Source organism: Brassica rapa, unplaced genomic scaffold (assembly GCF_000309985.2).
Source record: "Brassica rapa cultivar Chiifu-401-42 unplaced genomic scaffold, CAAS_Brap_v3.01 Scaffold0659, whole genome shotgun sequence".
NCBI classification, from domain to species: Eukaryota; Viridiplantae; Streptophyta; class Magnoliopsida; order Brassicales; family Brassicaceae; genus Brassica; species Brassica rapa.
The window spans coordinates 25,001-50,979 of record NW_022610599.1 but is presented as its reverse complement, the minus strand read 5'-3'; the positions used below and the strand labels follow the sequence as shown (position 1 = coordinate 50,979).

General features: G+C 46.3%; 1 long non-coding RNA gene and 1 other non-coding gene across 2 annotated transcripts in view; both read left to right on the top strand.

The window, feature by feature from the left end:
* Window positions 1-10,079: 10,079 nt before the first annotated feature.
* LOC117130704 lies at window positions 10,080-10,235 on the top strand. Its single transcript, XR_004454000.1, has one exon. It is a non-coding gene; the product is annotated as a 5.8S ribosomal RNA (ribosomal RNA).
* A 1,590-nt stretch (window positions 10,236-11,825) lies between these two features.
* LOC117130703 overlaps window positions 11,826-25,979 on the top strand; it is a 17,929-nt gene continuing 3,775 nt past the window's right edge. Inside the window, exon 1 of the long non-coding RNA XR_004453999.1 lies at window positions 11,826-12,279. This is a non-coding gene — a long non-coding RNA (uncharacterized LOC117130703). The remainder of the gene's footprint in view (window positions 12,280-25,979) is intronic.

The following is a 25,979-nucleotide window of genomic DNA, read 5'->3' as shown; positions in this document are numbered from 1 at the left end:
GTATGCAATCCTAGGATCAATATTCTAGTTAATTACTCTAGAACAAGCAATAAGTATAGATCTATCATGAATATCACAACAAGGCAGATCTATAGTTTGGGGCTATATCCCACAACCTATCTGAACCATGAATAGAACAGGTGGATTTACTCAGACATGAAAACAAAAACATAGATGAATAGATAGAAAAACTGAAATGAATTAGATAAAATAAAACCAAGGAGTTCTAGGAGGACTCTGATAGAGTTCCTCCCTTCTCTCCTCTAAGAGAAACAATGAAACAGAAAGCGTGTACAAAAAAGCGTAGCCGTCAACATGGCTTAGAAATAACATAAATAGGGTGTCTGGTCCGTCCAAGGCATTCTGGTATTTGTGGTAACTTCTGGGCTTCACGCAGTCATAAAATATACAGGGCCACACGATCTGGGATCTCCATCGATCGACGTGCACAGTTCTGCATCGATCGACGTGGCTTTCTCTTCTGCGGCAGACTGACCACTCTTCAGTAAAATGGCATAACGTCTGCTAACAGGATGCTGATTGACCTGAGACCGGTGGAATTGGAAAGCTAACGCAAAGCTCTATATTGTGTCAAACATATGTGCTCAATCTAAAGGTCGGAAGGTCTCCATCCATAGCTAAACATCTGACGCATCTGTGCACTCTGCACCTCCAAAGGCTCCAAAAGACCTCCAAAATCACCATATTTCTCCTAAACGTCCTTGAACCTGTAAATACTCTAAATAAATAGACTCCAAAAGATAATAATTGTATCTTAAACACTTTAAAACACTTATAGACCATGATTAAAAATGGGTAAAATATATGGTCTATCAACTCCCCCAGACTTACCTTTTTGCTTTGTCCTCAGCAAAACCAACAGGGAGTCCTCTCTGAAAGAGGTTTGAAAACAGCAGGGACTCAAAATTTTAAAAACTCAGTCTTCATCTTTCTAGTAGTGCAAACCAAATCATAGACATCCTAACTTCAGAAGCACATTATACAATATCCTAGTATAGCAACCACATTCACCTAGTCAACAACTCAACAGATCCCGTCTGACAATCCCCTCTACTAACCTCATTTCCTGCATAAAATAAAAGTGCATGATTTACCTTGGGAGTATCGATCAAGGAACACATGGACTAAACTCAAGCAAGTATGTAGTTTCATTTGGTTCCTTTCTTCCCCCTACTCTCTTCTCTGAATCTCTTTATTAGTTTCAATCCCAATGAATTTCGATGTTGATTAGAGATCTAGTTATCTTATTGACATGATGCTCCTTTTTTTTTTTTTTTTGACAAAGTGTAGCGAATAATGGGGTCATAGGAGACACTCCTACCCCTCGTTTCCACAATGTGTGATCATTCCCTTCAGACTTAAATAATGGGGTCACAAGGAGACACTCCTACATTCTGCCTCTTCCAGGAAATCATCTCAATCTTTCTTTATAATTTTGATCTTTGAGATGCCGAAGAGAGAGAAAGAAGGCAACCAGCAACACATATGAGCGTTTACCTTTCAGACTTGTAGGAGGATTCCGATCCCTTGTATACCAAGCCCCAAGACAAGAAAATCAAGTCAAATTAGGTTGGAGGTCAGCTTTGGTTCCTTCAAACACTCTTAGCAAGTGCAAACATAGTTGACAGGTTGATCCACTTTAGTATCTCTAGTACTTCTGCATTCAGTAAATCTAAGACTGGTCTAAAGAGTGGTTTAGATGACGAGTAATAAATCAAATTGGATCATCACCCCCTTCTTGACTCAATAAAAACAAATTTTGAAAATATTTTAAATAAGACTCATAAAGGTAGATAAACGTTAGTAATCCCCCCAGACTTGAATTAAACTGTCCCCAGTGTAACACAGTCGGTGGTAAGGTGAAAATCATAAAGCAGAAGTACAAAATTTAACAAGTAAGAACGATAACCTGCTCAGTATCGATCGATACAAAGAAGTGACAATCGATCGTTGTTGATGAAGCGTTGTCGATCGATATCTAGATAGTCGCATCGGTCGATGATCTGAGCAATCGTCTACATGGATCTGTTTTTTTTTTTTTTTCATAACTAAAACACAATATCAGTATAACCTCCCCCAGACTTAGATAACGCTGTGACCAGTGTATATACAGTCGGAGTTATGGTGTAAATAAATCATAAGTACTCAATTTAACAAGTTAGAATGATATACCTGACTGGAATGGATGTCGATCGATGTAAACGTGTTGTCATCGGTCGTGGAAGATGTAGCAATGTCGATCGATATCGACTTGTTCTCGTCGGTCGATATCATGGCAATCATTTACTTGGGTCCCAATTCTAAACATCTAACTAAAACCTAATATTAATATAACCTCCCCCAGACTTAAATAACATTGTGACCAATGTTATTCAGCCTAAGATCGGTGGGAGAATAAATCATAAGGACAATATTTAACAAGGAAGAACAATATACCTAACTTTGATGTGAATATTGACCAACATAGTTAAGTGGCGCTCGATACCCTTGATACTCTGTCGATCGATGTTAGCTAGCCATCGTCGATTTCTATGGAAACTCGTCTTCCTTGAATCTTTTCCTTGTACCTAACATAAATAAAACACTAAAGTCTAAAAGTTAGTAATATATAACTAATAAAACCAATTAACTAATAATATTTTTTTTTTACATGAAATCATTAGAAAACAAGAAAAATCAGTAATAAATTAAAATTAAACCATATTTAAAACAAACCTTACAGTGGATTGCCTCCCACTCAGCGCTTATTTTTAGTCATTAGCCTGACTTCTGGAGATCTGATTAAGTCCGCATAAGAATGAGAACTTGCTCCAAACCAAGTCTCGATGTCTACTCTTTGAAGCTTTATCATTCTTGTGTGAAAGCCTCCTCCATAGACTTTTCTCCTTTGTTTATCATCTAAACAATAAGGAGTGCTTTAAGCTTTGCATATGGATGTGCGAAGCATCTGCTGCACACTCTTGATTTTCTGATACTATCTGAGAAGTAAGGGGTCAATGGTAATTGAGAACCTCCTTTGGTTCGTTTCCGCTTTTTCCAATTTCTCCCCTTCTTTCCCACAGACTTGTGTAATCTCACTCTGGATTTCCTTGTATCATCTGAGAAGTGAGGAATCAATGATAACTGAGAACCTTCATTGATTCTTTTTCTCTTCTTCCAGTTCCTCCACTTCTTTCCCCAGACTTGTCTGATCGCGCGGTGGTGCCTCCATCAAAAGATGTTGACACACTTCAAACTCATTCTGCTCTGATACGCGAAGGGTGTCGATCGATGGTATCTGATCGGTATCGATCGATGATGAAGTGTTAGTGTCGTTCAATTCTGATTTGCTGATGTTGTTTGATGGTGCTTCTGCTGGACCTTCATCTACTTCATCTCTAAATCGCAGCCCTCTCTGAGAAGCTTCTACATGATGTTTTATCATTCAATACCTCAATGTAAGAACTCAGATACACACCTTTATCTGGTGGGATAGGAGATTCAACTTCAAACACTGCACATTGAACCATAATCTTCACAGGATCATGTATCCTCTTCACTATTTTGCAAATCCCAACAGCTTCTTCTGCGCATATAAGTTGTCTTAGATGTTCGGGGACTTTAATGTGTGATGTCTTAGACATGTGCATTATCTCCTCAATCGGTCCTGGTTCAATTGGGTATCTAGATAGTTCATCCAACCATGAGTATCGATCGATACAATTGGGCGGGCGTCGATCGATTCAGTCGGGTGTATGTAGATTCATGATGTGTGGCGACTGTCGATTGATGGTGTAGGGTGGGTGTTGATCAATTATGCAGGGAGTGTATCGATCGATCTCATCAGGTTGATGTCGATCGATGTCGTCAGCCTTTGGTGAAATTTTCAGACCTCTTCCCGAAGTGTGCTGATCATCAAACTTCTGCTTCGGGTTCTTGTCTAATTCCCCAAGCCATTCCTCCAGCTCCAAGAAGTCTTCCATTGTTACTTCTTCACTCGAATCCAAATCTCCAAGCTGTTGTCCATCCTCTAACTCCAAGAATTCTTCTAGTTCCAAGAAATCTTCCATGGTGATTTCTTTTTCTACTTTTTGGTCAGGATAACAACTTGATACATCGATGCTCTTCAGTGTCGAGTCTGCAATGTCGTGAGGACAACTTGATTTTTCAGGGATTTCGAGTGGTATCGATCGACAACAGGAGTTTGTGTTGATCGATGTTTGAAGGCTGGGTTCGATCGATGTTGAAAAGCTGGTATCGATCGATGTTACGGTTGGGATGTCGATCGATGTTGAGGTCGGAGTGTCGATCGGTTCTGAGCTCATGTCACTAATATCGACTTCTTCTATTCTGCTCAGCTCTCCAGGCACATGTGGTTCATCATCTTCCACCATATATTCCATCATAGATCTCATCTCATTCTCTAGATTTTCTGCAGCATCATATAGAAATTTGTTGAGGAAGGCGTATTTGATGTCATTCCAGGTAGTGAGAGATCCTAGTGGCAACTTCCTAAACCAATATGCTGCTTCTCCAGCAAGAGAGTATGAGAATAATTTGCATAAATAGTAGTCTTCGGAGACTCCATTGCATTTGAGGGTCGATGCAAGATCTACAAATGTCTCCAGGTGGCTAGTGGGATCTTCATGAGGAAAACCATTGAAAGAATGCTGACCCACAAGAGAGATATATGCAGGGTGTAGCTCAAGGACAGTATTCTGAAGTGCTGAACGACGCAATGCAGACCTTTTAGCATAGGCATCCTCAGGACTGTTATAGTCTCTAATTTCCTTCGGTCGTTCAGTCCTAACATACACAGTGGTAGTATCAGGGATTGTAGAAGGTATCAATCGATGACAAATATCTGTACCGATCATTTCTGAAGTGCGGATATCGATCGATTCTGAGTTACTACTGTCGATCGATGCTGAAGTCGGATCTTTTGTATCAGCTTCTTCTACTTTGCTCTGCTCTCCTGATACATGATATTCATCATCCTCAACTGTATCATGGTTGACCAGCTTTTCTTTGTTCAGTTCATCCTTCTGCTTACTCTCATCTGCATGGTGAACCTGAATGTCTGGCTGCTTGACATGAGTTGTCGCTGTTCCAATATCTCCATTCTGCTCGCTATAGGCAAAATCCATAATCTGACTAATACTAATCTGACTAAGACTAGTGATTATTCCTTTCTCGTGATCTTCAATCATCTTGTCCACCATGTAATCAAACCTTTTACTTCGAGTTGCTACAGCTTCGCTAAAAAATTTACCTAGGAAGGCGCCTTTGATGTCTTCCCAACAGGTTAGAGATCTTGGCTGCAGCTTACTGAACCAGCTAAAAGCATCTCCAGAGATAGTATAAGGGAAAATCTTGCAGAGTATGAACTCTTCGGATATTTGTTTCTGCTTACACCTTGAAACTAGACCGTCAAGCTCTTCGATGTGGTTTCTGGGATTTTCATGAGGAAGACCTCGGAAAAGATCCTCACTTCCCCAATTATACCATTGGCTTGTCAGATCAAAGGTATTCATCTCAGCAACAGCAATTACATCAGGGATTTCATTACCCTCTGCATTAATCAATTGTCCTGTGCGGCTGCAAGGGCGACCTTCTTCGTCTCGCCAAATTCCTTTCTTGTCGATCTTAAGTATGAGCGCTTCGACCTTCTCTGTCTCTTAATAAGTGGTGTTTGTCATTGGAGGAAAAGTGCCGCGATGAATAGTGCTTCCATGAACAGTGTTGGGATGAACAGTTTCGCGATGAACAGTGTTTGGGTGAACAGTGTCAAGCAACATAATATGAACAGTGTCGATCGACGGAAGATGAATAGTGTCGACCGACACGGGATGAACAGTGTCGATCGACGGATATGAATAGTGTCGATCGATGCAGGAAGAACAGTGTCGATCGACGAGACATGAATAATGTCGATCAACAGAATTTGAATAGTCTCGATCGACGGTAGGTAAATAATGTCACGATGAATAGTATCACGATGAACAGTACTAGGATGAATAGTATTATGATGAACAGTACCTGGATGAACAGTACCTCGATGAATAGTACCTGGATGAACAGTGTTGTTTGACGATTTGTTGGCTCTATCGATCACTGTTGCTTGTCGGTTGTCGATCGACGTCGGATGAATGGTGTCGATCGATTGATGGTGTATGCTGTCGATCGATGCTGCTTGGAGGGTGTCGATCGATACTTCCCTCTTAGACTTACGGATCGTGCATAGACCAGCAGGCTCCTTTCTTGAAGGACCTAGAAATCCTCTCTTCATTGCTCTGGTACTGATATGTATGTACCTGAAATAGAAGAAAAAATTTTATGAGTTTTTCGAACAGTAACAAAACCTAGACTAAATCTAACTAAACAAGATCTAATGGCGATCAAAGCTCCCTGGCAACGGCGCCAAATTTGATATCACTCAAATTACCCTAAAGAGGTCGAGTTATAGTACTTAGGGATCGAATCCACAAAGAGCTAGGGAACCAATTAGATCTAAACAATTTTAAATAAACTAGGCTAATAGATTATAAAGCAGTAAAATAGCAATTAAATAAACAAAGCAGTCAACAAGTTGAACAAGTCAATTGTTCCGCTTGGCAAGGAGTTGTTTGATGGAAGGATGGTTGCCAGATCTAGGGTTTCTATTCAGGTGTTGAAAATTATAATTCCTATAGGTACCTATTTGTTGCATGCATGATATGTTAGAGCTCAACCGCTTAACTCAGTGATAAGCTGCTGCATGCTTCACTGGTTAACTCGCTAGATCTTGTGTCTCAACGGTTAGTATCTTGATCACGAAAGAGTGTCGACCGATGGTCCTATTGGGACATCGACCGATACACCTTTACCTATGTCGACCGATAGTCAGTTGAGGACATAGATCGACGGGTTCTAGCCAGGCCTATGCGTGAGATGATTTGCCCTATTAGGATGCTAAATTGGCGGTTAGCCTTCTCTAGCAATCCTAATCTGATAGATAGATGTCATGATGGGATAACAAGGATGCTTGTGTATGCAATCCTATGATCAATATTCTAGTTAATTACTCTAGAACAAGCAATAAGTATAGATCTATCATGAATATCACAACAAGGCAGATCTATAGTTTGGGGCTAATCCCACAAACATATCTGAACTCTGGATCTAACAGGTGGATCTACTCAGACATGAAAACAGAAATCATAGATGAATATATAGAAAAACTGAAATAAATTAGACAAAATAAAACCAAAGGAGTTCCAGGAGGAGTCTGATAGGAGTTTCTCCCTTCTCTCCTCTAAGAAAAACAATGAAACAGAAAGCGTGTAAAAAAAAGCGTAGCCGTCAACAACGGCTTAGAAATAAAATAAATATGGTTTCTGGTCGTCCAAAGGCATTCTGGTAATTTGTGATTACTTCTGGGCTTCACGCAATCATAAAATATACAAGGCCCACGATCTGGGATCTCCATCAATCGACGTGCAGAGTGCTGCATCGATCGACGTGGCTTTCTCTTCTCGGCACCTTCCTCTCGCGAGGCAGACTTACCACTCTTAAGTAAAACGGGCATAACTTCTGCTATAGGATGCTGATTGACCTGAGACCGGTGGCATTAGAAACCTAACTCAAAGATCTATCTTGTGTCAACATATGGGCTCAATCTAACGGTCGGAAGGTCTCCATCCATAGCTAAATATCTGATGCATCTGTGCAACTCTGCACCTCCAAAGGCTCCAAAAGACTCCAAAATCACTATATTTCTCCTAAAAGTCCCTGAACCTGTAAATACTCTAAATAGACTCCAAAAGATAATAATTGTATTTTAGAACACTTTAAAACACGTATAGACCATGATTAAAAATGGGTAAAATATATGGTCTATCAGCGGACACCCACGGACGTCCTGTGTGTACTGAACAAACAAACCACGTGAGCCAAAATCACCTGAACAGTCCACGGGAAGGGTCAGCGTGCTGAGTCCAAGGACCAACGTGCTGATATGTGTACTCATGGACAGCCACGGACGTCCTGTGTGTGCTGACGGACACACACGGATAGCCAGAGACGTCCTGTGTGTGCTGACGGACACACAAGGATGTCCTGGCTGTGCTGTCGGACACCCACGGACGTCCTGTGTGTACTGAACAGACAGCCCACATGGTCCATAATCACCCGAACATTCCATGGTAAGGGCCAGCGTGCTGAGTCCAAGGACCAGCGTGCTGATATGTGTACTGATGGACAGCCACAGACGTCCTGTGTGTGCTGACGGACACACACGGACACACAAGGACACACACGAACAGCCACATACGTCCTGTGTGTGCTGACGGACAGCCACAGACAGCCACAGACGTCTTGTGTGTGTGCTGGCGGACACCCACGGACGTCCTGTGTGTACTGAACAGACAGCCCACGTGGGCCAAAATCACCCAAACAGTCCACGGGAAGGACCAGCGTGCTGAGTCCAAGGACCAGCGTGCTGATATGTGTACTGATGGACAGCCACGGACGTCCTGTGTGCGCTGACGGACACACACAGACACACACGGACGTCCTGTGTGTGCTGACGGACACACACGGACGTCGTGTGTGTGCTAACGGCAGCCATGGACAGCCATAGATGTCTTGTGTGTGTTGGCGAACACCCACAGACACACACGGACACACACAGACAGCCATAGACGTCCTATGTGTGCTGACGGACAGCCACGAACATCCTGTGTGTGCTGGCGGACACCCACAGACGTCCTGTGTGTTCAGAACAGACAGCCCACGTGGGCCAAAATTACCCAAACAGTCCACGGGAAGGGCCAGCGTGGTGAGTCCAGGGACCAACGTGCTGATATGTGTACTGATGGACAGCCACAGAAGTCCTGTGTGTGCTGACGGACACAGATGGACACACATGGACAGACACAGACACACACGGACAGACACAGACACACACGGACAGCCACGGACGTCCTGTGTGTGCTGGCGGACACCTACGGACGTCCTGTGTGTACTGAACAGACAGCCCACGTGGGCCAAAATCACCCGAACAGTCCACGGGAAGGGTTGGCGTGCTGAGTCGAAGGACCAACGTGCTGATATGTGTACTGATGGACAGCCACAGACGTCCTGTGTGTGCTGACGGACAAACACGGACAGCCACGGACATCCTGTGTGTGTTGACGGACACACACGGACGTCCTATGTGTGCTGACGGACACCCACGGACGTCCTGTGTGTACTGAACAGACAGCCCACGTGGGCCAAAATCACCCGAACAGTCCACGGGAAGGATCAGCGTGCTGATATGTGTACTGATGGACAGCCGCGGACGTCTTGTGTGTGCTGACGGACACACACGGACAGCCACAGACGTCCTGTGTGTGCTGACGGACAGCCACAAACAGCTACAGACGTCCTGTCTGTGCTGGTGGACACCCACGGACGTCCTGTGTGTACTGAACAGACAGCCCACGTGGGCCAAAATCACCCAAACAGTCCATGGGAAGGGCCAGCGTGCTGAGTCCTAGGACCAGCGTGCTGATATGTGTACTGATGGACACACACGGACAGCCATGAACGTCCTGTATGTGCTGACGGACACACAAGGACGTCCTGTGTGTACTGAACAGACAGCCCACGTGGGCCAAAATCACCCACGGACAACCAAAATCACCCAATAGCCAAAAATTAAAAAATTAATATTTTTGAAGAAAGTTTTCTGAAAGGAAACATCAAAAATATGTCAACAAAGAGTTTAGGATGTCAAGTGTTGATCAAAAGTTGTTGTAGATATTCGTTTAGACCACGAAACTCCGAACTTCGTAGCATGCTAAAGACATGGTAAGAAGCAAAAGAAAATCATGAAAATTTACCAGAAAATCATGAAAATTTAGCTTTAACCATTCTTATTAAGCATGCAAAAATTTAGATTCAAATTCGAAGTATTTGGATCGTACGCATAGCTTCCGGATATCACTAAACCCCGACACGAAAAGTGTCAAGGAAAATGCAACTAAACAGCCTGCTTTCGCCAACCCGGAGATGCTGTTTGTTTGGAAGCAGTGCTGCAATGTAAAGTATAAAATGACTCTCGGCAATGGATATCTCGGCTCTCGAATCGATGAAGAACGTAGCAAAATGCCATACTTGGTGTGAATTGCAGAATCCCGTCAACCATCGAGTCTTTAAACGCAAGTTGCGCCCCAAGCCTTCTGGCTGAGGGCACGTCTGCTTGGGTGTCACAAATCGTCGTCCCCCCATCCTCTCGAGGATATGGTACGGAAGCTGATCTCCTGTGTGTTACCGCACGTGGTTGGCCAAAATCCGAGCTAAGGACGCCAGGAGCGTCTTGACATGCGATGGTGAATTCAATTCTCATCATATAGTCAGACGTTCCGGTCCAAAACCTCTTGATGACCCAAAGTCCTCAACGCGACCCCAAGTCAGGCGGGATCACCCGCTGAGTTTAAGCATATCAATAAGCGGAGGAAAAGAAACTAACAAGGATTCCCTTAGTAACGGAGAGCGAACCGGGAAGAGCCCAGCTTGAAAATGGACGTCTTTGACGTTTGAATTGTAGTCTGGAGAAGCGTCCTCAGTGATGGACCGGGCCCAAGTTCCCTGGAAAGGGGCGCCAGAGAGGGTGAGAGCCCTGTCGTGCCCGGACCCTGTCGCACCACGAGGCGCTGTCTACGAGTCGGGTTGTTTGGGAATGCAGCCCAAATCGGGCGGTAAATTTCGTCCAAGGCTAAATATGGGCGAGAGACGGATTGCGAACAAGTACCGCGAGGTAAAGAAGAAAAGGACTTTGAAAAGAGAGTCAAAGAGTGCTTGAAATTGTCGGGAGGGAAGCGGATGGGGGCTGGCGATTCGTCCTGGTCGGATGCGGAACGGAGCAATCCTGTACGCCGATCGATTCGGGCCGTGGACCGACACAGATTAAGGTGGTGACCAAAGACCGGGCTTTTGTTACGCCCGCGGAGACGTCGCTGCCTTTATCGTGGTCTGCAGCACGCGCCTTACGGCGTGCCTTGGCATCTGCGTGCTCAGGGCGTCGGCCTGCGGGCTCCCCATTCGACCCATCTTGAAACACGGACCAAGGAGTCTGACATATGTGCGAGTCAACGGGTAAGTAAACCTTTAAGGCGCAAGGAAGCTGATTGGCTGGATCCCTCACGGGTACACAGCCGTACGACCTAGATCTTCTGAGAAGGGTTCGAGTGTGAGCATGCCTGTCGCGACCCGAAAGATGGTGAACTATGCCTGAGCGGGGCAAAGTCAGAGGAAACTCTGGTGGAGGCCCGCAGCAATACTGACGTGCAAATAGTTCATCTGACTTGGGTATAGGGGCGAAAGACTAATCGAGCCATCTAGTAGCTGGTTCCCTCTGAAGTTTCCCTCAGAATAGTTGTAGCTCGGAAACGAGTTCTATCGAGTAAAGCCAATGATTAGAGGCATCGGGGATGCAATGTCCTCGACCTATTCTCAAACTTTAAATAGGTAGGACGGGGTGCCTGCTTTGTTGAGCCATCCCACAGAATCGAGAGCTCCATGTGGGCCATTTTTGGTAAGCAGAACTGGCGATGCGGGATGAACCGGAAGCCGGGTTACGGTGCCCAACTGCACGCTAACCTAGAACCCACAATGGGTGTTGGTCGATTAAGACAGCAGGACGGTGGTCATTGAAGTCGAAATCTGCTAAGGAGTGTGTAATAACTCACATGCCGAATCAACTAGCCCCGAAAATGGATGGTGCTGAAGCGTGCGATCTATACCCGGCCGTCGGGGCAAGAGCCAGGCCTCAATGAGTAGGAGGGCGCGGCGGTCGCTGCAAAACCTAGGGCGCGAGCCCGGGCGGAGCGGCCGTCGGTGAAGATCTTGGTGGTAGTAGCAAATATTCAAATGAGAACTTTGAAAGCCGAAGAGGGGAAAGGTTCCATGTGAACGGCACTTGCACATGGGTTAGTCGATCCTAAGAGTCGGGGGAAACCCGTCTGATAGCGCTTATGCGCGAATTTCGAAAGGGGATCCGGTTAAAATTCCAGAACCGGGACGTGGCAGTTGACGGCAATGTTAGGAAGTCCGGAGACGTCGGCGGGAATTCCGGAAAGAGTTATCTTTTCTGTTTAACAGCTTGCCCACCCTGGAAACGGCTCAGCCGGAGGTAGGGTCCAGCGGCTGGAAGAGCACCGCACGTCGTGTGGTGTCCGGTGCATTCCCGGCGGCCCTTGAAAATTTGGAGGACCGAGTGCCGCTCACGCCCGGTCGTACTCATAACCGCATCAGGTCTTGCAACACCCCGATCCGGCCGACTAGGCCATGATCGAAGTCTTACGTCGCTCGGTCTACTTCCTGGCCGAACCTCTTAATTTTTGCCCTTTATTTATAATATCACCTAAAGGCGACGGCTAACTTATATCTTTGCTAAAGACTTTCCTAGTCATTAATAGCTTAGATCCTTTCAACAGATATGCAGCGGATTATTCTCTAGTTAACCATTGGTCTAAAACCAATCTAACACTTTTCTGGTCGAATCACCTTAGCCTTGGTCAGTTTACTCAACTACCAATTAGCTTAAAGGTCAATCCTAAACCCAAACCAGTCCATACGATTCTGAGGTTCCATTCCCCTAAACCATTCTATCTAATTCTACATAATTAAATGCTCGATCATACCTTTGTCACATCTATAGAGCTTATTAGCTCATCGGTTCTCCATTGACTCAAATTGCTCTTTCTTTACAGCTGGACCCAATCACTCAATGATCTTACTTAAGGTCCTTATCGTGACTTCTGCATCAAGCAACTCCCCTAGGTACTTAGTCAATCAACCAACCATCCCCACAGACATAAGTAACCTTTGAGATGTCTTTTAAAGGATAAGGGTTTGCATCTGGTCTTTCTCGGCTCATGCACAATCCAAAATCCTTTTGCCTTATAGGCGATTGTACCAAGTCCATCTTCTGGACTGACAAAGCTCATTAAATGCTAAGTCAATCAACCAACCTTCCTCACATGACTTGGAACTGATGAGTCATCATATGGCTTGATCGGCCTTGGGACTTAACCCAGACAACATATATGATTTGTTCATACCAACCGATGCATTCATTAATCAAGTTAGGACCGACACCTTGAACCATCATTCACAGGTCAGGTCGTCCATACTCAACCATGATCAGATCTTACACGGCCTTCCTTGAACAATCACACTTAGGCTCAGTATCTATGGTCTACGACACATAGTACTAGCCACACACTTCGTCATGGCTCTTAGCCAATCTCGAAGCTGTCAACACCAAGGTTGATATCTAGAAGCATCACATCAATAGTCTTACTCCAGCAATGTGACTATCCATACTAGTGTTCGGCCATCGAACCATCGTCATGAAACATGATCCGACCACTAGACTTCATAAGCCACCGCCTACTTGTCAGGTATTGACATAACCGGCCTTCCATTGCCATCATGTGGGTCTACTCCCTAGATAAGGCATATGGCGACTATCCTACTCACCAAGCAAAAGTTGATTGTAAGATATCCTACTTAGCCTTTGCGGCTAGAACCATCCAACCATAGCCGGATCAACCATAGTCCCGTCTAACCGTCTGGTTAAGATCTAGGTGCGATCGGCCAGTTATAAGTCCGGCCCAAAGGCTCACAAACCTTCTTACCTGATCCAGCCCAAAGCCTGGATCTATACCACCGAGTAAGGCCCAAGCCCAAACCGGATTGCCTGGCAACCGATCAGACCTTGCAACACAACACTCCGGTTAAACTAACCGTCCATCTGTTTAACTATGCAGCCGCGGACTGTCCACTTGGTTCGGCCTAAGCCTTGAACCAATGGCACCGTTTGGAACTCACACCCTTTGGGAACTAGTACCCTTTGGACACACGTGCCTCTTGGCAACTCATGACCCTTGGCAACTCGCACCCATTCAGATGTTCCAACCGTTTGACCTAACCGTCCGTATGGACTGTCTAGTCCGTGCGTGTGTCCGGCCTGTGGCCAAAGGACCACGCCTTAACCTACACAAGTCATGAACCATTGTGACTGTTTAGGGAAGGGTTGTAACCGTTCAGAACAGAACGGGACCGCCCCTATCCAATCGGATCACCAGAGGCCAGTCAGATCATGTGCGCGCCTAACTCGTCAGTTATGGACCACGACCGCATTACTCAACTAGAACCACAGAGCCAAAGAAACGGACTCTAGGATAGCGGTGCTGTCATTGGTTCCAGTTCAATCATAAATTGATCCGACCTATAAGAGGGGATACTCTGTAGCGAACAGAACACATCTAGGAACTCAGACACCAACGAATCCCCGCCTGGGTCTAACAGAAAACCGCAACTGTCAGGCTCTGTAGTTGTAATTGTAGCCAAAAAGGCTAACAACCCTGTTCCAGCATCCAAATCGCTCGAACTGCTGAAACCACTACTTCTCATGAGCCGGACACAGACCTTGGTACTGTATCGGGTACAACCCAACTCCAATTGCACACGACCCTTATGGCAATCGTGAGTGGCCTGATACTTTCCCAACCAGTCCATACCTAAGATCACTTCTTGATTCATTAGGTGGACACAGACCAGATTCACAGGGAAGACTTTTCCCTGGATCTGCACTGGGATATTCAACACGAGACCTAGTGAGTTCCTGGCTTTCCCATCGGCTGCCCTCACTATCCCAAAATTATCACCAGCGTACAGACATAACAGACCCTTTCCGACCAGTCCCGGACTCACAAAACCTATGCGTAGCCCTTGCGTCGGAAAGTACATGGGTTTTTACCACACCGACCATGAGGGTTCCTATCAGAGACCCCTCATCAGAATCCCCTAGACAATTCTAGGTTCCAGACCAAGCATTTCTGCTTGAGGGCCCTAGCAGATATGAACTCGTTTAGGTAAGCCAACCCTGGTCCATCTCTGGACTCGATTGCATACCACCTTGGTCCATCTGCTAGGTCACTCGCCATACTGGTCGAGCCCTATCCGATCCCATATGGATCCTTAAGGTGTAATGCTTATCTATGTTGAGTCCTGGTAGACTTCTGCAAATCCCTAAGCGACCAAGCTTTAGTGGACTGCCTTGTTTCCCAGGCCACTCAACCGTGAACATAAACTACCTGAGACTGATTCACAACATCTTGTTGTAATCATATACCATTGTCTTATGGAAAATACTTTGGTCATGACCATACCATGAAGGACGTCCCATAACATCCCTCAATGCATTGCCAATAACTTCAATACTTCCACTTCCAGTGGGTACCTAGATGAGTAGGATTTTGGTTTGATCACACATTTGGAAAACGTGCCATACCATTCTCCAAATCGTCTTACTATTGCGAATGTTCACACCATTCACAACAGCAATTATAATATCCTCAATCCCCATCATACTAAGATACTTAACATCATGTTCTTCCAATGATTGGAATGAACACCCTGAGTTTCCTCATTCTTTCTTTGGATGGATTCCGATTGGAACTGATTTATTCCATCCAACTAGATCTAAGGAAACCTACCTTGACTTATACCGAGTCCTAGCTGATACATCTGATCACAAGTCCACTCGTGTACTGGTCATGTAGTGTCTCCTTTGAGTCAGATTTAACATTGCATATGCTTTACTTATTATGAACGGCCATCAAGGGATACCACTTAACTTCAGTAGAGTGCTGCACGTTTATTTCAACCTGTGCCACTCTCTGGTTCATGTTACTTCCCTTGTCCAGGTAATCCATAAACAAGTTTTGCATTTCTTCCATCCCTTCCAACCCGTCTATTACTTCTAAATAACTAGATCGACCAACCTTTCTGTTTTTAGGATCTTGCCGTTGGAAAATGTATCTTAGCAAAGCCGGTTCATCTTAGAACTCCCACATTCACAAGCATGATACCCTAGCCTACCTCAACTCTTTCTTGGCTCACCCCAACTAAGATTTCATAGTCATCATAGTTTTCAGAAATAATTGTAGTTTGGAAACCAACATCTTAGAGCCGATACCAACTTGTAGCACCCCGATCCAGCCGACTAGGCCGTGGTCGAAGTCTTACGTCACTCGGTCCACTTCCTGGCCGAACCTCTTAATTTTTGCCCTTTTATTTATAATATCGCCTAAAGGCGACGGCTAACTTATATCTTAGCTAAAGACTTTCCTAGTCATTAATAGCTTAGATCCATTCAACAGATACGCAGCGGATTATTCTCTAGTTAACCATTGGTCTAAAACCAATCTAACACTTGTCTGGTCGAATCACCTTAGCCTTGGTCAGTTTAATCAACTACCAATTAGCTTAAAGGTCAATCCTAAACCCAAACCAAGCCATACGATTCTGAGGTTCCATTCCCCTAAACCATTCTATCTAGATCTACATAATTAAATGCTAGATCATTCCTTTGCCACATCTTTGGAGCTTATTAGCTCATCGGTCCTCCATTGACTCAAATTGCTCTTTCTTGACAGCTGGACCCCAATTACTCAATGATCTTACTGAAGGTCCTTATCGTGACTCCTGCATCAAACAACTCCCCTAGGTACTTAGTCAATCAACCAACCATCCCCACAAACATAAGTAACCTTTGAGAAGTCTTTGAAAGGATAAGGGTTTGCATCTGGCCTTTCTCGGCTCATGCACAATCCGAAATCCTTTTACCATATAGGCAATAGTACCAAGTCCATCTTCTGGACTGACAAAGCTCATTAGATCCTAAGTCAATCAACCAACCTTCCTCACATGACTTGGAACTGATGAGTCATCATCTGGCCTGATCGGCCTTGGGACTTAACCCAGACAACAGATATGATTTGTTCATACCAACCGATGCATTCATTAATCAGGTTAGGACCGACACCTTCAACCATCATTCAGAGGTCAGGTCGTCCATACTCAGCCATGATCAGATCTTACACAGCCTTCCTTGAACAATCACACTTAGGCTCAGTATCTATGGTCTACGACACATAGTACTAGCCACACACTTCGTCATGACTCTTAGCCAATCTCGAAGCTATCAACACCAAGGTTGATATCTAGAAGCATCACATCAATACTCTTACTCCAGCAACGTGACTATCCATACTAGTGTTCGGCCATCAAACCATCGTCATGAAACATGATCCGATCACTAGACTTCAAAAGCAATCGCCTACTTGTCAGGTATTGACATAACCGGCCTTCCATTGCCATCATGTGGGTCTACTCCCTAGATAAGGTATATGGTGCCTGTCCTACTCACCAACCCAAAGTTGATTATAAGATATCCTACTTAGCCTTTGCGGCTAGAACCATCCAACCATAGCCGGATCGTCCATATTCCCGTCTAACCGTCTGGTTAAGATCTAGGTGCGATCGGCCAGTTATAAGTCCGGCCCAAAGGCTCACGGACCTTCTTACCTGATCCAACCCAAACTGGATTTCCTTGCAACCGATCAGACCTTGCTACACAACACTCCGGTTAAACTAACCGTCCGTCTGTTCGACTATGCAGCCGCGGACTGTCCACTTGGTTCGGCCTAAGCCTTGAACCAATGGCACCGTTTGGAACTCACACCCTTTGGGAACTAGTACCCTTTGGACACACGTGCCTCTTGGCAACTCATGGCCCTTGGCAACTCGCACCCATTCAGATGTTCCCACCGTTTGACCTAACCGTCCGTATGGACTGTCTAGTCCGTGCATGTGTCCGGCCTATGGCCAAAGGACCACGCCTTAACCTACACAAGTCATGAACCATTGTGACAGTTTAGGGAAGGGTTGCAACCGTTCAGAACAGAACAGAACCGCCCCTATCCATTCGGATCACCTGAGGCCAGTCAGATCATGTGCGCGCCTATCCAATCGGAGCCGCATTAGTCAACCAGAACCACGGATATAACCAATCCCAACATATCAACAAGGCCACACCAATGTACAGGAGGAGTAGAAGAAGAATTAGATGAAAAGAATAAGATGAATAGAACATAACCCAAACTCCCATGGCTAGAGCGGTTCGGACTGTTCGATTGTCTTAGCCGATGAGTCGGTGGTTACCCCACTGACCCTATCTGACTACTGAACCACGGGGTTGGAGTCCTTCTCCAGACCTTTCTCTATGCCTTGGGTATCCATAACCACACGGCCTCCTCTCTCCTAAACCGTTCTCCTTGCCTGAGATACTAAACCACCACAACCAAGCCTTTTTCCGGCTTGGACCCTCGGTTCCCATTGGGGCATCCCTTTGTTTAGGACGTGTGTCCTTTGTCTCAGACAGAATAAGACTGTAACATCCCGGATCCTTAATAGGATCTTTGGGACGGCCATGGTTCGAGGAAACGTACTAGTCAGTCTTAGGACATCAAGACAAGCGTTCCATGGCCAGATAAGAAGGTTATGGACATAAGGAAACTTAGACTTAACCTTACACAAGTCGAGAGTCAGCTAGGACGAGTAAGATGGTAGCTGGACAGATGGAACAGGTAGCTCGACCAGCTCAACGGAGTTAGTTTAAGCTCACTCCAGCTCGGCCACTATTAAGTCAGCTCCACTAGCTGAACTACTAGCTCACTCAGCTGAGGCAGCTGGGAGTCAGCTCATCTCAGCTGGACGGACTGTTTGTGCTTCGGTCCGATGGTCCGGGTCCGGGCTGGTGGCGGGCCATGGGGGTCCGGCCATGAGGCCATGGACCGTTGGGGCTTGGGACAAGGCCATGGGCTAAGTCCAGAGGGATTGGGTAAGGCCTTGGGCCTTTGTCTGACCCAAACCCATGCGGTATTGGCGAAGGGACACATGCGGCCGAGAGGGTGTAACCCTTGGCCGATTGTGCCCATCCACTAGCCAGTCATGCCTGTTCGTGGGGCCAGACTTACCCCCTCGTTTTCTATAAATATGGGGTCCTCTCTGTCGATTTCATTCATCCAATCCCGAGCAAAAATACTCAGAGAAATCGTAGATAGAGAGAAAGAAAGAGAGAGAGAGTTTCCGGCCAAAGCAAGGCCGTTTGTGTGGTGGTTAGGTTTCCGGCGATCTGATCGTTTGAGAAGCAACCTCCGATCAAGTATGGGAGACCGAGAGTAGGAGAAGAACATGGAGAACCTGGCACGGTTCAGAAGGTACGTGGTGGGCTATGGCCGCATCAAACCAAACGGACGGTCCTTGTGATCGCACCGTGGCTCTGGTCGGTTCATTAGACCTAACCGCTCCTCCTCTTCTTGTTTCTATCCGGTCCTTTCTCTTCTTTCTGATTATACAAGAAGCGTATTGTTTGTTCAGTCCAAGGGACACGTCCCTAGACTTGGCCGGTCATAACCAAACCACTAACCTAGACGCTGGTCGGTTAGACAGTCGGTTCGAATCGTACCATAGACTTGGCGGTTGGGCTTAACGGTTGGTCATGTCCCAAGAGGCACGAGTGGCCAAAGGTCACGAGTTACCAAGGGTTGTGAGTTACCAAAGGTCACGAGTTCAAAAGGTTGTGAGTTGCCAAAGGATGTAAGTAACCAAGGGTTACGAACATCAAAAGGTACGAGGACCAAGAGGTACGAGGACCAAGAGGTACCAAGGACCGAAGGGGTACATGTTCCAAACGGTGTCTGTTGAGACAGGTCGTGTCCGTTCCTTAAGGGATCAGACCATGTCTTGTCCGTTGGGACAAGTACATGGTTCGTCTAAGCCAGGGTAAGAGTCGCAAGGTCCTATTGGCCGTTTGGTTAACCGGATTGGGCGTGAGGCTTACTCGGCTGTTGGATCCAGGCCCAAGGCCGGATGAGGTAAGGAAGTCTGTTGGGCCATTGAGCCGGACTTTAACTAGGCCAGTCGCACCTAGATTCTATCCGGATGGATGGATTGGTCTTCGGGACGATCTGGACTATTCGTGTGTTCTGTTTATCTATTCTGCACTGTCTATCTGATTCTAAGTCAAGGGGTGGTTGGTTGAATGACTTAGGATTTGGTAGGCAGGTTCATATCTTTTTATAAGTATATTGTCCGAGGTTTATCTGTGTTCTAGGAACCAAGCCAAGCATTGTAGAATCGACCAGTTCTATTCTCGGTTATGATTAATGCTTATCTGGTTGTGGTTTCAGGAACTAAGGATGGTTCTGGTCAAGCCAAGGAGCCGTGAAGGCTCGGTCAGTGAGAGGCTGTGTAACGTGTGGTTAGATGATGCTAGGGATGAACTAGTGATTGTCTATGAAACAATTAAGAAGTTGTGTATTGGATCTCATGTTTCTAAGTAATACATTTTATACACATTTATATTCCGCTGTGCTATCTGTTCAATTGTTTTAGAACCTCAGATTCGAAAATGACTTAGTAAAGGAAAGACTTAAAATGAATCAAACAAGCAAAGAAATTGATTAAGTAGCAAACGGGTGCCATTTCATCGAGAGGCCAGATTCGGGCGTTACAAGTTGGTATCAGAGCATGCTTGATTCTAGGATAGTTGGGTATGTAGTCCACACACATGCAGCCAGCTGATTCAGTCTCACGGTGAGGTTTGATGGTTAGGTCTAGGGATTAATTGTCTCGGTTATGTTATATATATGTTGTACGAACAATGTTTGAATCCTTAGGCTGGGAGAAGCAAATTGGGAAAGACCCGAAAGAGTAAGAGGACAGCTGGTCAGTCTAGTCAAGCGGCCGCGGACGGAACTAATCTGTCTGGGTTACCAACCGATCCGGCCGCGACTAACACCGGAGATGTGTTGCCTACTGATCAGGCCAATCTTACGAGAACGCAACCAGAAGGTCAGCAACATAAGGAAAGTGATGAGGAAGTAGAATCCTCGAACGCTAACCGTGATGGTGACCAGCGTGAGCAAAGGGCCGAGGGAACCACCAACGTGCCCACAGCACTGTCCCGAGAGTACTTGTTAGAGGCTACGAAAGTAATGGGTAACCAAGTGGCGGCTATGACTCAGCTGTTCACTCCACTAGTGAATTCATCAGTTGGTCAAGCTACACCTGTAGCTACGAATACACCTATTGCTACGGGTCCAGCTGGGGGCGCGGTTGAGGTGATCGAGATCGATCCACCAGAAAGGTCAGAAAAGAAGGTTGACTATCTGAGTTTGCTTCAACATCTATCCAGATTGGGTATGAAGCAATTTTCAGGTAGCACCGACCCTGTTGTGGCAGATGAGTGGAGGAGTAGGCTGGTCCGAAACTTTCAATCAACTCGCTGTCCAGAGGATTACAGGCGAGACATTTCGGTTCATTTCCTGGAAAGGGACGCGCATAAATGGTGGCTTGCAGTGGACAAGCGCACCAATGGAAGTCTCACAAGTTTTGCGGACTTTGAAGTTGAATTCAACCGCAAATACTTTCCTGCTGATGCTTGGGATCGTCTGGAAGCTAAGTTTCTAGATTTGGTCCAAGGCTGCAGGACCGTACGGGAGTACGAAGAGGAGTTCAACCGACTCAGATGGTTCGTTTGAAGAGAGCTGGAGGACGAGTCAGTCCAGGTCCGTAGGTTCATCCGACGCCTAAGGCCAGAACTGAAGAACCACTGCTCGATCCGCACTTTCAACACCGTCGGAGAAATGGTGGAACGGGTGGCTTTGTTAGAGTCTAACTTGGCTGAAGAATCTAAGCTTAAGGCTAAGCCATAGTCTGGCCCATTGGACAAGACAAATGATAAAAAGAGAAAATGGGACCAGGTGGACGGAGGGAAGACCTCTGGTGGCCGACCTGCGTGTTCCAAATGTGGACGAAACCATCCTGGTGAGTGCTGCAAGGCCAAGGGGGCTTGTGTTCGTTGTGGCAGCATGGACAATGGAGTTCAAAACTGTCCTCGACCGAACCCATCTGGTAGAAGCGGCACGATGACTTGTTTCCATTGTGGCCAGCAAGGACATTTTCAATCGGAGTGTCCCAAGCTGAAAGGAAGTCAGGGAAAGGGCCGTGGAGACACAGGCAAGGCGTCCCAAGGCAAACCAACCACAACACCGAGGGTGTATGAACTGTCACGAGACGACGGAGCTTCCAGATCTTTTGAGTCGATCTCTGGTAATTTCTAAATTTATCTTTTTACATTCAAGTAGTAATGCTTGGTCTGGAACCTAGAATGGTCTAGGGGATTCTGATGAGGGTCTCTGATAGGAACCCTCATGGTCGGTGGGGTAAAAACCCATGTGCTTTTCGACACAGGGGCTACACATAGTTTTGTGAGTTCGGGACTGGTCGGAAAGGGTCTGTTCTATCTGGATGCTGGTGATAATTTTGGGATAGTGAGGGCGGCCGGTGGGCAAGCCATGAACTCACTAGGTCTCATGTCGAATATCCCAGTACAGATCCATGGAAAGGTCTTCCCTGTGAATCTGGTCTGTGTCCACCTAAAGAATCAAGAAGTGATCTTAGGTATGGATTGGTTGGGAAAGTACCGAGCCACTCTCGATTGCCATAAGGGTCGTGTGCAATTGGAGAAAGGACTTCACCCGGTAGAGTACCAAGGTCTGTGTCAGGCTCAAGAGAAAATAGTGGTTTCAGAAGTTCGAGCGATTCGGATGCTGGAACAGGGTTGTCAGTCATTCTTGGCTACAATTACAACTACAGAGCCTGAAAGTTCTGGTTTTCTGTTAGACCCACGCGAGGATTCGTTGGTGTCCGAGTTCCAGGTTGTGTTTCAGGCGCTACATGGTGTCCCCCCTGATAGGTCCGATCCCTTTCTGATTGAACTGGAACCAGGGACAGCTCCGCTGTCCAACAGTCCGTATCGAATGGCTCCGGCCGAGATGGCCGAGCTAAAGAAGCAATTGGAAGAATTGCTTGACAAGGGGTTCATACGGCCAAGTAGCTCCCCTTGGGGTGCACCACTCCTCTTTGTGAAAAAGAAGGATGGTAGCATGCTTCTGGTCATCGACTATCGAGGGTTGAACAGGGTAACTGTGAAGAACAAGTACCCGTTACCCAGGATAGACGAGCTGTTGGATCAGCTGAAAGGAGCTAAGTGGTTTTCTAAAATTGATTTGGCCTCGGGATATCATCAGATTCCTATAGAGCCAAACGTCATTAGGAAGATAACATTTAGGACCAGGTACGGCCATTACGAGTTCGTAGTGATGCCGTTTGGTCTGACCAATGAACCTGCTGCATTCATGAAAATGATGAATAGCGTGTTCCAGGACTGCTTGGATGAATCGGTGATCATCTTCAGTGATGATATCCCGATCTATTCCAAGGACGAGGAATCTCATCGAAAACATTTGAGAGCCGTGCTGGAAGGATTACGAGAGCACAAACTCTTTGCTAAACTCAGCAAGTGCAGTTTTTGGCAAAAGAGTATTGGGTTCCTCGGACATATTGTTTCTGACCAGGGCGTCTCAGTGGATCCAGAGAAGATCAGGGCAATCAAGGATTGTCCCCGACCACGCAGTGCCATGGATGTTTGAAGCTTCCTAGGGCTGGCAGGTTACTATAAAAAGTTTGTGAAGGGATTCACAAGCTTGGCTCAGCCGATGACACAGTTGACTGGGAAGGACGTTAAGTTCACATGGTCCAAAGAGTGTACGAGATGTTTCTCCGCACTTAAGGCTATGCTGACTAGCGCACCCATCCTGGTTCTTCCGGAGGCAGACCAACCTTATGTGGTCTACACGGATGCGTCCATCACTGGACTCGGTTGCATGTTCACTCAACAGGGGAAGGTCATTGCTTACGCGTCAAGGCAGCTGAAGAAACATGAGGGAAACTACTCCACCCATGATCTTGAAATGGCTGCGGTAGTATTCGCCTTAAAGATTTGGCGATCATATTTATATGGGGCCAAAGTCCAGATACTTACGGACCATAAAAGTCTGAAGTATATATTCACCCAGCCTGAGTTGAACTTAAGGCAGAGGAGGTGGATGGAGTTCGTGGCCGACTACGACCTAGACATCACTTACTATCAGGGCAAGGCTAACCTTGTGGCCGACGCCTTGAGCCGGAAGAGAGAAGATGTTGCGGCCGGTAGCGGAACGGACGAGCCGGATGAGGCGGGACGTTTCGTCCGTTTAAATGCTTTGAACGGGACAGACAGACCACGGGGTTTAGAGGCGGTGAATAAGGCCAACCTGCTTACCCGGATCCGAGCGGCCCAAGATCAGGACGAGAACCTGAAGACGGTTGCTCAGAACGACCTGACTGAGTATCAAATCGCCAAGGACGGTACAATCTTAGTTCATGGTCGGATCAGCGTACCCAATGATAGGAGTTTAAAGGATGAGATCCTTAGAGAAGCTCACAAGTCTAGATTCTCGATCCATCCTGGAGTGACCAAGATGTATCATAATCTCAGGCAGTACTATCATTGGATACGGATGAAGGTCGATGTGGCCGAATGGGTGGCCTAGTGTCCTACTTGTCAACTCGTCAAGGCCGAAAAACAACTTCCGAGTGGACTACTTCAGAGCCTACCTATTCTGGAATGGAAGTGGGATCACATCACGATGGACTTTGTGACATGTTTTTCGAACGACCAGGAATAGGAATGATGCTGTCTGGGTAATAGTGGATCGACTGACCAAGTCTGCCCACTTCCTGGCCATCAAAAAGACATTGACCAGATTGTGAGTAAGTACATTGACGAGATTGTGAGGTTACACGGAGTACCCTCAAGTATAGTTTCGGATAGAGATTCGAGGTTCACTTCTCACTTCTGGCAAGCTTTCCAGAAAGCTTTAGGAACGAGAGTGAACATGAGTACGGCTTAGCATCCCAAAATGGATGGGCAGTCGGAAAGAACTATATGGACGCTGGAGGATATGCTTCGAGCATGTGTCCTCGATTGGGGCAATTCCTGGGAACGACATTTGCCGTTAGTGGAGTTCGCCTACAATAACAGTTTCCACTCAAGTATAGGCATGTCGCCATAAGAAGCTTTGTATGGACGACCATGCAGGACACCGTTATCCTGGACCCAAGTGGGGGAGCACAGCATGATAGGCCCGAGATCGTGGAGGAAACCATGGAGAAGATCAAGTCTGTGTGGGATAAGATGAGGGCCGCACAGGACAGACAAAAACATTACGCTGAAAAACGAAGGAAAGAAGTGGAGTTTGCAGTGGGTGATATGGTCTATCTCAAAATGATTACCATTAAAGGTAGAGTGCGAATTTCTGGTAGAAGGAAATTAGATCCAAGATACCTAGGTCCGTTCAGAGTCATAGAACGAGTGGGTAGTGTGGCATATAAGTTGGACTTACCATCCGAGATGGAAGCCTTCCATAACGTATTCCATGTCTCCCAACTCCGAAAGTGCTTGACGGATCAGGACGTTTTAATACCAGAAATACCATCTGATCTAGGTATGAATCTAACTTTGGAAACAAGGCCGGTTCGGATCGTAGATAGGATGGAAAAAGCAATGAGAAAGAAAACAATCCAGATGGTCAAGGTCATTTGGGATTGTAATGGTCGAGAAGAGACCACTTGGGAGACGAAGGCCAGGATGAAGGCCGAGTTTCCGAAATGGTTTGACCAGTTTGTGTTGGATGAAACACATTACTCGGATTCGAGGATGAATCCATTGCTAGTGGGGGAGACTTGTAACATCCCGGATCCTGAATAGGATCATTGGGACGGCCATGGTTCGAGGAAACGTACTAGTCATTCTTAGGACATCAAGACAAGCGTTCCATGGCCAGATAAGAAGGTTAAGGACGTAAGGAAACTTAGACTTAACCTTACACAAGTCGAGAGTCAGCTAGGACGAGTAAGATGGTAGCTGGATGGATGGAACAGGTAGCTCGACCAGCTCAACGGAGTTAGGTTAAGCTCACTCCAGCTCGGCCACTACTAAGTCAGCTCCACTAGATGAACTACTAGCTCACTCAGCTGAGGCAGCTGGGAGTCAGCTCATCTCAGCGGGACAGAGACTGTTCGGCTATCGGTCCGATGGTCCAGGTCCGGACCGGTGGTGGGCCATGGGGGTCCGGCAATGAGGCCATGGACCATTGGGGCTTGGGACAAGGCCATGGGCTAAGTCCAGAGGGATTGGGTAAGGCCTTGGGCCT